Source organism: Osmerus mordax, chromosome 8, assembly GCF_038355195.1.
Source record: "Osmerus mordax isolate fOsmMor3 chromosome 8, fOsmMor3.pri, whole genome shotgun sequence".
Lineage (NCBI taxonomy): Eukaryota > Metazoa > Chordata > Actinopteri > Osmeriformes > Osmeridae > Osmerus > Osmerus mordax.
Window position 1 is genome coordinate 11,356,780 of NC_090057.1, and position 13,909 is coordinate 11,370,688.

General features: G+C 39.7%; 1 pseudogene; it reads right to left on the reverse strand.

The window, feature by feature from the left end:
* Nucleotides 1-820: 820 nt before the first annotated feature.
* On the reverse strand, nt 821-13,889 carry LOC136947643 (zinc finger protein 729-like; annotated as a pseudogene).
* Nucleotides 13,890-13,909: the final 20 nt, after the last annotated feature.

Sequence of the window (13,909 nt, forward strand, 5' to 3'; positions counted from 1 at the left end):
GAACATCCCAGTGAGGTAGGAGATAAATGTGTAAACTGCCCTGTTATCAGGCTATCATCTGGTAAATAGGACAATTAACCCCTTTGTTTTACAACCATTCAGTCTCATGACCCTCGACTTGCGAATGTAAATACAGAGAATGTGTGTCCGTACTCTACAATGGATTAAGATCAGTGTGCATTGCACTGGTCATCAGCAACATTATTCAGGATGTTTGTTTAGGACAAGTAATTATGGAAATAGCTTCTGACTATTTTGGTATCCAATTGAGCAAATCTTTTTCTATGATACTTGAAGTGTAAAGGTGAACTCCTTCACATCTTCAAGGCCATAAGCCAACCCATAAACCAGCCCATAAGCCCGTAATCCTAAATGGTGTGTTATTTGGAATAAAAACAACCTGTTTTGGTCTTCCAGTGTCAGGATCCTATCCACTATTGTAACGTAAAAACGTACCAAGCGATAAAGCACTGTATTAAACTTAAGAAACAAGTTTGTTGAGATTGGTTTTGAATTATTATTACAATCCTGAATATGAGCACAATGGACAATGCTGAGAATAACATACTTCTGTAAACATGTCTACATGTCAAAAATGCAGTGAAATACAGTTAGTCAGTAACGTCTGTCCTATGTTCACAAGTAGTTTGGAAACATACTATTTAGGTGAACTGTCACAAAACAAATCAACCAAGACAGAGAAGGTATTTCGGACAACTTTATTTGTAAATCACTTTTCAAATCAGTTTGACAAAAGGCTTTACACTTACCAACAAAGCTAACAGACTAAAACCAAGTGATAATGAAGTCCTCTTGTGTGGATCCTGCTGTGTTTCTTCAAATCACTCTTGTTAGAGAAGGCTTTATCACAGCATTCACAGAAGTGGGGCTTTTCCCCAGTGTGGATCCTGCAGTGAATGTTGAGAGTATCAGCCCGGTTAAAGGTTTTCCCACAGAAGTTACATCTGTAGGGCCTCTCTCCTGTGTGGATCCTGCTGTGTTTCTTCAAATCACCCTTGTTAGAGAAGGCTTTATCACAGCATTCACAGGTGTGAGGCTTTTCCCCAGTGTGGATCCTGCAGTGAATGTTGAGATTTCCAGCACGGCTAAAGGTTTTACCACAGAAGTCGCAGTTGTAGGGCTTCTCTCCAGTGTGGATCCTGCGGTGAACAGTGAAATGGCAAGCCTGGCTAAAGCTTTTACCACAGAGGTCACAGCTGTAGGGTTTCTCATCAGTGTGGATCCTGCGGTGACCTCTTAAGTTGCCAGCCTGGCTAAAGGTTTTACCACAGAGGTCACAGCTGTAGGGCTTCTCTCCAGTGTGGATCATCATGTGGGTCTTGAGGCTACTGGATGAGGAAAGGCTCTTCCCACAGGTGTCACAGTGATGTGTCTCCATAACTCTGGTCTCTCTTTGTTCTCTGTCTAGTCTCTCTGGATCCTGTCTTGGATCTAGTCTCTAGAAGCTTATTTCTGCTGTGGTCACTGCTCTTTCTGGTTGATCCTCTCTCTGGGAACTGCTGTCTCTGGTTCAGTCTCTCTCTGTAGTCTCTCTGGTTGAGTCTCTCTGGAGCTATATGATGTCTTCTTAGTCAAGTCTCCGCCCACAATCAAGTATGGTTGGCCAATGGGGGATCTGGAGGAAACAAACAGCTCCATGTTAATGAGAACTCAGATTTTACATATAAAGGAAATCTTTTGTCTGTCATAATGTCCACTCTGCATATGTAATGGAGATCATTTAATGAGAGGTGTATGTTTCTCAGGTTTATTTTGTCTGGACAAACATGTAACACTGTGATAAAAACCTTATCTCTGGCATACAACACCTCCTTCTAATAATTAGATTTTCTTCAAAATAATAATATAGAATTAGTTACTACACAAGCATTTCATGCAAATTAATAATACTCTTTGCATTTGTTAGATTTGGGATTGGAATTGCAAAATTGTAAATAATTCAGTAATAATATTCTCTATTGCATGTGTCTCATTTTCTATTTAAAAACTTAGAATTACAACCTAGAAAATAATTTACCAGTGGTTTTTGTGCACTCAACTTATATTGACGCCACAGCATGCGCTTTTCTTATGTGTGTGTCTAATATGGCAGCCAGCCATAGACAGTTGATTAAGGTGACATTTTGTATTCTTAGAGGAACTTGACTCAAATGTGAAAACTTTCATGGTTTCCACTTCTTTGTTAGTAACTTCTCTCCTGGATTCAAATTGAACCTCTGAAGACGTTCATTTAACCCAAACAAAGTGGAACTTTATCTAACTTTATATTATAGACACACAGCAGGCTATGCAATAGTCTAATGAGATCAAATCTAAACTAACTTGGAGGATAAAATACAGTTTGTATGAGAACATCCCAGTGAGGTAGGAGATAAATGTGTAAACTGCCCTGTTATCAGGCTATCATCTGGTAAATAGGACAATTAACCCCTTTGTTTTACAACCATTCAGTCTCATGACCCTCGACTTGCGAATGTAAATACAGAGAATGTGTGTCCGTACTCTACAATGGATTAAGATCAGTGTGCATTGCACTGGTCATCAGCAACATTATTCAGGATGTTTGTTTAGGACAAGTAATTATGGAAATAGCTTCTGACTATTTTGGTATCCAATTGAGCAAATCTTTTTCTATGATACTTGAAGTGTAAAGGTGAACTCCTTCACATCTTCAAGGCCATAAGCCAACCCATAAACCAGCCCATAAGCCCGTAATCCTAAATGGTGTGTTATTTGGAATAAAAACAACCTGTTTTGGTCTTCCAGTGTCAGGATCCTATCCACTATTGTAACGTAAAAACGTACCAAGCGATAAAGCACAGTATTAAACTTAAGAAACAAGTTTGTTGAGATTGGTTTTGAATTATTATTACAATCCTGAATATGAGCACAATGGACAATGCTGAGAATAACATACTTCTGTAAACATGTCTACATGTCAAAAATGCAGTGAAATACAGTTAGTCAGTAACGTCTGTCCTATGTTCACAAGTAGTTTGGAAACATACTATTTAGGTGAACTGTCACAAAACAAATCAACCAAGACAGAGAAGGTATTTCGGACAACTTTATTTGTAAATCACTTTTCAAATCAGTTTGACAAAAGGCTTTACACTCACCAACAAAGCTAACAGACTAAAACCAAGTGATAATGAAGTCCTCTTGTGTGGATCCTGCTGTGTTTCTTCAAATCACTCTTGTTAGAGAAGGCTTTATCACAGCATTCACAGAAGTGGGGCTTTTCCCCAGTGTGGATCCTGCAGTGAATGTTGAGAGTATCAGCCCGGTTAAAGGTTTTCCCACAGAAGTTACATCTGTAGGGCCTCTCTCCTGTGTGGATCCTGCTGTGTTTCTTCAAATCACCCTTGTTAGAGAAGGCTTTATCACAGCATTCACAGGTGTGAGGCTTTTCCCCAGTGTGGATCCTGCAGTGAATGTTGAGATTTCCAGCACGGCTAAAGGTTTTACCACAGAAGTCGCAGTTGTAGGGCTTCTCTCCAGTGTGGATCCTGCGGTGAACAGTGAAATGGCAAGCCTGGCTAAAGCTTTTACCACAGAGGTCACAGCTGTAGGGTTTCTCATCAGTGTGGATCCTGCGGTGACCTCTTAAGTTGCCAGCCTGGCTAAAGGTTTTACCACAGAGGTCACAGCTGTAGGGCTTCTCTCCAGTGTGGATCATCATGTGGGTCTTGAGGCTACTGGATGAGGAAAGGCTCTTCCCACAGGTGTCACAGTGATGTGTCTCCATAACTCTGGTCTCTCTTTGTTCTCTGTCTAGTCTCTCTGGATCCTGTCTTGGATCTAGTCTCTAGAAGCTTATTTCTGCTGTGGTCACTGCTCTTTCTGGTTGATCCTCTCTCTGGGAACTGCTGTCTCTGGTTCAGTCTCTCTCTGTAGTCTCTCTGGTTGAGTCTCTCTGGAGCTATATGATGTCTTCTTAGTCAAGTCTCCGCCCACAATCAAGTATGGTTGGCCAATGGGGGATCTGGAGGAAACAAACAGCTCCATGTTAATGAGAACTCAGATTTTACATATAAAGGAAATCTTTTGTCTGTCATAATGTCCACTCTGCATATGTAATGGAGATCATTTAATGAGAGGTGTATGTTTCTCAGGTTTATTTTGTCTGGACAAACATGTAACACTGTGATAAAAACCTTATCTCTGGCATACAACACCTCCTTCTAATAATTAGATTTTCTTCAAAATAATAATATAGAATTAGTTACTACACAAGCATTTCATGCAAATTAATAATACTCTTTGCATTTGTTAGATTTGGGATTGGAATTGCAAAATTGTAAATAATTCAGTAATAATATTCTCTATTGCATGTGTCTCATTTTCTATTTAAAAACTTAGAATTACAACCTAGAAAATAATTTACCAGTGGTTTTTGTGCACTCAACTTATATTGACGCCACAGCATGCGCTTTTCTTATGTGTGTGTCTAATATGGCAGCCAGCCATAGACAGTTGATTAAGGTGACATTTTGTATTCTTAGAGGAACTTGACTCAAATGTGAAAACTTTCATGGTTTCCACTTCTTTGTTAGTAACTTCTCTCCTGGATTCAAATTGAACCTCTGAAGACGTTCATTTAACCCAAACAAAGTGGAACTTTATCTAACTTTATATTATAGACACACAGCAGGCTATGCAATAGTCTAATGAGATCAAATCTAAACTAACTTGGAGGATAAAATACAGTTTGTATGAGAACATCCCAGTGAGGTAGGAGATAAATGTGTAAACTGCCCTGTTATCAGGCTATCATCTGGTAAATAGGACAATTAACCCCTTTGTTTTACAACCATTCAGTCTCATGACCCTCGACTTGCGAATGTAAATACAGAGAATGTGTGTCCGTACTCTACAATGGATTAAGATCAGTGTGCATTGCACTGGTCATCAGCAACATTATTCAGGATGTTTGTTTAGGACAAGTAATTATGGAAATAGCTTCTGACTATTTTGGTATCCAATTGAGCAAATCTTTTTCTATGATACTTGAAGTGTAAAGGTGAACTCCTTCACATCTTCAAGGCCATAAGCCAACCCATAAACCAGCCCATAAGCCCGTAATCCTAAATGGTGTGTTATTTGGAATAAAAACAACCTGTTTTGGTCTTCCAGTGTCAGGATCCTATCCACTATTGTAACGTAAAAACGTACCAAGCGATAAAGCACAGTATTAAACTTAAGAAACAAGTTTGTTGAGATTGGTTTTGAATTATTATTACAATCCTGAATATGAGCACAATGGACAATGCTGAGAATAACATACTTCTGTAAACATGTCTACATGTCAAAAATGCAGTGAAATACAGTTAGTCAGTAACGTCTGTCCTATGTTCACAAGTAGTTTGGAAACATACTATTTAGGTGAACTGTCACAAAACAAATCAACCAAGACAGAGAAGGTATTTCGGACAACTTTATTTGTAAATCACTTTTCAAATCAGTTTGACAAAAGGCTTTACACTTACCAACAAAGCTAACAGACTAAAACCAAGTGATAATGAAGTCCTCTTGTGTGGATCCTGCTGTGTTTCTTCAAATCACTCTTGTTAGAGAAGGCTTTATCACAGCATTCACAGAAGTGGGGCTTTTCCCCAGTGTGGATCCTGCAGTGAATGTTGAGAGTATCAGCCCGGTTAAAGGTTTTCCCACAGAAGTTACATCTGTAGGGCCTCTCTCCTGTGTGGATCCTGCTGTGTTTCTTCAAATCACCCTTGTTAGAGAAGGCTTTATCACAGCATTCACAGGTGTGAGGCTTTTCCCCAGTGTGGATCCTGCAGTGAATGTTGAGATTTCCAGCACGGCTAAAGGTTTTACCACAGAGGTCACAGCTGTAGGGTTTCTCATCAGTGTGGATCCTGCGGTGACCTCTTAAGTTGCCAGCCTGGCTAAAGGTTTTACCACAGAGGTCACAGCTGTAGGGCTTCTCTCCAGTGTGGATCATCATGTGGGTCTTGAGGCTACTGGATGAGGAAAGGCTCTTCCCACAGGTGTCACAGTGATGTGTCTCCATAACTCTGGTCTCTCTTTGTTCTCTGTCTAGTCTCTCTGGATCCTGTCTTGGATCTAGTCTCTAGAAGCTTATTTCTGCTGTGGTCACTGCTCTTTCTGGTTGATCCTCTCTCTGGGAACTGCTGTCTCTGGTTCAGTCTCTCTCTGTAGTCTCTCTGGTTGAGTCTCTCTGGAGCTATATGATGTCTTCTTAGTCAAGTCTCCGCCCACAATCAAGTATGGTTGGCCAATGGGGGATCTGGAGGAAACAAACAGCTCCATGTTAATGAGAACTCAGATTTTACATATAAAGGAAATCTTTTGTCTGTCATAATGTCCACTCTGCATATGTAATGGAGATCATTTAATGAGAGGTGTATGTTTCTCAGGTTTATTTTGTCTGGACAAACATGTAACACTGTGATAAAAACCTTATCTCTGGCATACAACACCTCCTTCTAATAATTAGATTTTCTTCAAAATAATAATATAGAATTAGTTACTACACAAGCATTTCATGCAAATTAATAATACTCTTTGCATTTGTTAGATTTGGGATTGGAATTGCAAAATTGTAAATAATTCAGTAATAATATTCTCTATTGCATGTGTCTCATTTTCTATTTAAAAACTTAGAATTACAACCTAGAAAATAATTTACCAGTGGTTTTTGTGCACTCAACTTATATTGACGCCACAGCATGCGCTTTTCTTATGTGTGTGTCTAATATGGCAGCCAGCCATAGACAGTTGATTAAGGTGACATTTTGTATTCTTAGAGGAACTTGACTCAAATGTGAAAACTTTCATGGTTTCCACTTCTTTGTTAGTAACTTCTCTCCTGGATTCAAATTGAACCTCTGAAGACGTTCATTTAACCCAAACAAAGTGGAACTTTATCTAACTTTATATTATAGACACACAGCAGGCTATGCAATAGTCTAATGAGATCAAATCTAAACTAACTTGGAGGATAAAATACAGTTTGTATGAGAACATCCCAGTGAGGTAGGAGATAAATGTGTAAACTGCCCTGTTATCAGGCTATCATCTGGTAAATAGGACAATTAACCCCTTTGTTTTACAACCATTCAGTCTCATGACCCTCGACTTGCGAATGTAAATACAGAGAATGTGTGTCCGTACTCTACAATGGATTAAGATCAGTGTGCATTGCACTGGTCATCAGCAACATTATTCAGGATGTTTGTTTAGGACAAGTAATTATGGAAATAGCTTCTGACTATTTTGGTATCCAATTGAGCAAATCTTTTTCTATGATACTTGAAGTGTAAAGGTGAACTCCTTCACATCTTCAAGGCCATAAGCCAACCCATAAACCAGCCCATAAGCCCGTAATCCTAAATGGTGTGTTATTTGGAATAAAAACAACCTGTTTTGGTCTTCCAGTGTCAGGATCCTATCCACTATTGTAACGTAAAAACGTACCAAGCGATAAAGCACAGTATTAAACTTAAGAAACAAGTTTGTTGAGATTGGTTTTGAATTATTATTACAATCCTGAATATGAGCACAATGGACAATGCTGAGAATAACATACTTCTGTAAACATGTCTACATGTCAAAAATGCAGTGAAATACAGTTAGTCAGTAACGTCTGTCCTATGTTCACAAGTAGTTTGGAAACATACTATTTAGGTGAACTGTCACAAAACAAATCAACCAAGACAGAGAAGGTATTTCGGACAACTTTATTTGTAAATCACTTTTCAAATCAGTTTGACAAAAGGCTTTACACTTACCAACAAAGCTAACAGACTAAAACCAAGTGATAATGAAGTCCTCTTGTGTGGATCCTGCTGTGTTTCTTCAAATCACTCTTGTTAGAGAAGGCTTTATCACAGCATTCACAGAAGTGGGGCTTTTCCCCAGTGTGGATCCTGCAGTGAATGTTGAGAGTATCAGCCCGGTTAAAGGTTTTCCCACAGAAGTTACATCTGTAGGGCCTCTCTCCTGTGTGGATCCTGCTGTGTTTCTTCAAATCACCCTTGTTAGAGAAGGCTTTATCACAGCATTCACAGGTGTGAGGCTTTTCCCCAGTGTGGATCCTGCAGTGAATGTTGAGATTTCCAGCACGGCTAAAGGTTTTACCACAGAGGTCACAGCTGTAGGGTTTCTCATCAGTGTGGATCCTGCGGTGACCTCTTAAGTTGCCAGCCTGGCTAAAGGTTTTACCACAGAGGTCACAGCTGTAGGGCTTCTCTCCAGTGTGGATCATCATGTGGGTCTTGAGGCTACTGGATGAGGAAAGGCTCTTCCCACAGGTGTCACAGTGATGTGTCTCCATAACTCTGGTCTCTCTTTGTTCTCTGTCTAGTCTCTCTGGATCCTGTCTTGGATCTAGTCTCTAGAAGCTTATTTCTGCTGTGGTCACTGCTCTTTCTGGTTGATCCTCTCTCTGGGAACTGCTGTCTCTGGTTCAGTCTCTCTCTGTAGTCTCTCTGGTTGAGTCTCTCTGGAGCTATATGATGTCTTCTTAGTCAAGTCTCCGCCCACAATCAAGTATGGTTGGCCAATGGGGGATCTGGAGGAAACAAACAGCTCCATGTTAATGAGAACTCAGATTTTACATATAAAGGAAATCTTTTGTCTGTCATAATGTCCACTCTGCATATGTAATGGAGATCATTTAATGAGAGGTGTATGTTTCTCAGGTTTATTTTGTCTGGACAAACATGTAACACTGTGATAAAAACCTTATCTCTGGCATACAACACCTCCTTCTAATAATTAGATTTTCTTCAAAATAATAATATAGAATTAGTTACTACACAAGCATTTCATGCAAATTAATAATACTCTTTGCATTTGTTAGATTTGGGATTGGAATTGCAAAATTGTAAATAATTCAGTAATAATATTCTCTATTGCATGTGTCTCATTTTCTATTTAAAAACTTAGAATTACAACCTAGAAAATAATTTACCAGTGGTTTTTGTGCACTCAACTTATATTGACGCCACAGCATGCGCTTTTCTTATGTGTGTGTCTAATATGGCAGCCAGCCATAGACAGTTGATTAAGGTGACATTTTGTATTCTTAGAGGAACTTGACTCAAATGTGAAAACTTTCATGGTTTCCACTTCTTTGTTAGTAACTTCTCTCCTGGATTCAAATTGAACCTCTGAAGACGTTCATTTAACCCAAACAAAGTGGAACTTTATCTAACTTTATATTATAGACACACAGCAGGCTATGCAATAGTCTAATGAGATCAAATCTAAACTAACTTGGAGGATAAAATACAGTTTGTATGAGAACATCCCAGTGAGGTAGGAGATAAATGTGTAAACTGCCCTGTTATCAGGCTATCATCTGGTAAATAGGACAATTAACCCCTTTGTTTTACAACCATTCAGTCTCATGACCCTCGACTTGCGAATGTAAATACAGAGAATGTGTGTCCGTACTCTACAATGGATTAAGATCAGTGTGCATTGCACTGGTCATCAGCAACATTATTCAGGATGTTTGTTTAGGACAAGTAATTATGGAAATAGCTTCTGACTATTTTGGTATCCAATTGAGCAAATCTTTTTCTATGATACTTGAAGTGTAAAGGTGAACTCCTTCACATCTTCAAGGCCATAAGCCAACCCATAAACCAGCCCATAAGCCCGTAATCCTAAATGGTGTGTTATTTGGAATAAAAACAACCTGTTTTGGTCTTCCAGTGTCAGGATCCTATCCACTATTGTAACGTAAAAACGTACCAAGCGATAAAGCACTGTATTAAACTTAAGAAACAAGTTTGTTGAGATTGGTTTTGAATTATTATTACAATCCTGAATATGAGCACAATGGACAATGCTGAGAATAACATACTTCTGTAAACATGTCTACATGTCAAAAATGCAGTGAAATACAGTTAGTCAGTAACGTCTGTCCTATGTTCACAAGTAGTTTGGAAACATACTATTTAGGTGAACTGTCACAAAACAAATCAACCAAGACAGAGAAGGTATTTCGGACAACTTTATTTGTAAATCACTTTTCAAATCTGTTTGACAAAAGGCTTTACACTTACCAACAAAGCTAACAGACTAAAACCAAGTGATAATGAAGTCCTCTTGTGTGGATCCTGCTGTGTTTCTTCAAATCACTCTTGTTAGAGAAGGCTTTATCACAGCATTCACAGAAGTGGGGCTTTTCCCCAGTGTGGATCCTGCAGTGAATGTTGAGAGTACCAGACAACTTTATTGGTTTATCACTTTTCATGTACTTTGTATGTAGAAAGAACAGCAGAAAGTTCATAGAACAACAGGACTTCAATAAAGTCTGAGTAAATATAGACATATTCAACATAATCAGTTAGTATTGTTTGAAATATATTCAGTATGGTCTGAAAAACCCTAGCAAATGATCACTTGGTGAGAGACACAGTAACCCTCTACATCAGAACCACCAAGTCATATTTGACTGTAGATCTGGTGTTACTGCATGTGCTGTTCCGGTAGGTCAGTAGTTCTTCCAGCTGTGGGTCATACAGAAGTTCTCTCAGGTGGTGACTGCTGGGACAGCTTGGCCCTAGACATCACTGCTTTGGGGTTTTCTATTGTGGATACGCAGATGACTCTTCAGATTGCCATTTGTTTTACCTGAGTAGTCACAGTGTCGGCAGTTGTAGGGATTCTCTCCTGCTAAATGACTAAATGTGGTCACAGCTGTAGGGCTTTTCTCCTATGTGGATCCTGCTGTGTTTCTTCAACCCACCTGAGGTAGAGAAGACTTCATCACAGTATTCACAGTTGTGGGGCTACTCTCCTGTGTGGATCCTGCGGTGAATGTTAAGATTACCAGCCAAGCTAAAGGTTTTACCACAGAAGTCACAGCTGAAGGTCTTCTATCCAGTGTGGGTTCTGCTGTGTTTCTTCAAAGCACTTGAGGTAGAGAAGGCTTTATCACAGCATTCACAGTTGTAGGGCTTCTCTCCAGTGTGGATCATGCAGTGAATGTTGAGAGTACCAGCCCGGCTAAAGGTTTTACCACAGAGGTCACAGCTGTAGGGCTTCTCTTCATTGTGGATCCTGCGGTGATTGTTGAGAGTACCAGCCATGCTAAAGGTTTTATCACAGAGGTCACAGCTGTAGGGCTTCTCTCCCGTGTGGATCCTGCAGTGATTGTTTAGAGTATCAACCCGGCTAAAGGTTTTGCCACAGAGTTCACAGCTGTAGGGCTTTTCCCCAGTGTGGATCCTGCAGTGAATGTTGAGATTTCCAGCACGGCTAAAGGTTTTACCACAGAAGTCGCAGTTGTAGGGCTTCTCTCCAGTGTGGATCCTGCGGTGAACAGGGAAATGGCAAGCCTGGCTAAAGCTTTTACCACAGAGGTCACAGCTGTAGGGTTTCTCATCAGTGTGGATCCTGCGGTGACCTCTTAAGTTGCCAGCCTGGCTAAAGGTTTTACCACAGAGGTCACAGCTGTAGGGCTTCTCTCCAGTGTGGATCATCATGTGGGTCTTGAGGCTACTGGATGAGGAAAGGCTCTTCCCACAGGTGTCACAGTGATGTGTCTCCATAACTCTGGTCTCTCTTTGTTCTCTGTCTAGTCTCTCTGGATCCTGTCTTGGATCTAGTCTCTAGAAGCTTATTTCTGCTGTGGTCACTGCTCTTTCTGGTTGATCCTCTCTCTGGGAACTGCTGTCTCTGGTTCAGTCTCTCTCTGTAGTCTCTCTGGTTGAGTCTCTCTGGAGCTATATGATGTCTTCTTAGTCAAGTCTCCGCCCACAATCAAGTATGGTTGGCCAATGGGGGATCTGGAGGAAACAAACAGCTCCATGTTAATGAGAACTCAGATTTTACATATAAAGGAAATCTTTTGTCTGTCATAATGTCCACTCTGCATATGTAATGGAGATCATTTAATGAGAGGTGTATGTTTCTCAGGTTTATTTTGTCTGGACAAACATGTAACACTGTGATAAAAACCTTATCTCTGGCATACAACACCTCCTTCTAATAATTAGATTTTCTTCAAAATAATAATATAGAATTAGTTACTACACAAGCATTTCATGCAAATTAATAATACTCTTTGCATTTGTTAGATTTGGGATTGGAATTGCAAAATTGTAAATAATTCAGTAATAATATTCTCTATTGCATGTGTCTCATTTTCTATTTAAAAACTTAGAATTACAACCTAGAAAATAATTTACCAGTGGTTTTTGTGCACTCAACTTATATTGACGCCACAGCATGCGCTTTTCTTATGTGTGTGTCTAATATGGCAGCCAGCCATAGACAGTTGATTAAGGTGACATTTTGTATTCTTAGAGGAACTTGACTCAAATGTGAAAACTTTCATGGTTTCCACTTCTTTGTTAGTAACTTCTCTCCTGGATTCAAATTGAACCTCTGAAGACGTTCATTTAACCCAAACAAAGTGGAACTTTATCTAACTTTATATTATAGACACACAGCAGGCTATGCAATAGTCTAATGAGATCAAATCTAAACTAACTTGGAGGATAAAATACAGTTTGTATGAGAACATCCCAGTGAGGTAGGAGATAAATGTGTAAACTGCCCTGTTATCAGGCTATCATCTGGTAAATAGGACAATTAACCCCTTTGTTTTACAACCATTCAGTCTCATGACCCTCGACTTGCGAATGTAAATACAGAGAATGTGTGTCCGTACTCTACAATGGATTAAGATCAGTGTGCATTGCACTGGTCATCAGCAACATTATTCAGGATGTTTGTTTAGGACAAGTAATTATGGAAATAGCTTCTGACTATTTTGGTATCCAATTGAGCAAATCTTTTTCTATGATACTTGAAGTGTAAAGGTGAACTCCTTCACATCTTCAAGGCCATAAGCCAACCCATAAACCAGCCCATAAGCCCGTAATCCTAAATGGTGTGTTATTTGGAATAAAAACAACCTGTTTTGGTCTTCCAGTGTCAGGATCCTATCCACTATTGTAACGTAAAAACGTACCAAGCGATAAAGCACAGTATTAAACTTAAGAAACAAGTTTGTTGAGATTGGTTTTGAATTATTATTACAATCCTGAATATGAGCACAATGGACAATGCTGAGAATAACATACTTCTGTAAACATGTCTACATGTCAAAAATGCAGTGAAATACAGTTAGTCAGTAACGTCTGTCCTATGTTCACAAGTAGTTTGGAAACATACTATTTAGGTGAACTGTCACAAAACAAATCAACCAAGACAGAGAAGGTATTTCGGACAACTTTATTTGTAAATCACTTTTCAAATCTGTTTGACAAAAGGCTTTACACTTACCAACAAAGCTAACAGACTAAAACCAAGTGATAATGAAGTCCTCTTGTGTGGATCCTGCTGTGTTTCTTCAAATCACTCTTGTTAGAGAAGGCTTTATCACAGCATTCACAGAAGTGGGGCTTTTCCCCAGTGTGGATCCTGCAGTGAATGTTGAGAGTATCAGCCCGGTTAAAGGTTTTCCCACAGAAGTTACATCTGTAGGGCCTCTCTCCTGTGTGGATCCTGCTGTGTTTCTTCAAATCACCCTTGTTAGAGAAGGCTTTATCACAGCATTCACAGGTGTGAGGCTTTTCCCCAGTGTGGATCCTGCAGTGAATGTTGAGATTTCCAGCACGGCTAAAGGTTTTACCACAGAAGTCGCAGTTGTAGGGCTTCTCTCCAGTGTGGATCCTGCGGTGAACAGTGAAATGGCAAGCCTGGCTAAAGCTTTTACCACAGAGGTCACAGCTGTAGGGTTTCTCATCAGTGTGGATCCTGCGGTGACCTCTTAAGTTGCCAGCCTGGCTAAAGGTTTTACCACAGAGGTCACAGCTGTAGGGCTTCTCTCCAGTGTGGATCATCATGTGGGTCTTGAGGCTACTGGATGAGGAAAGGC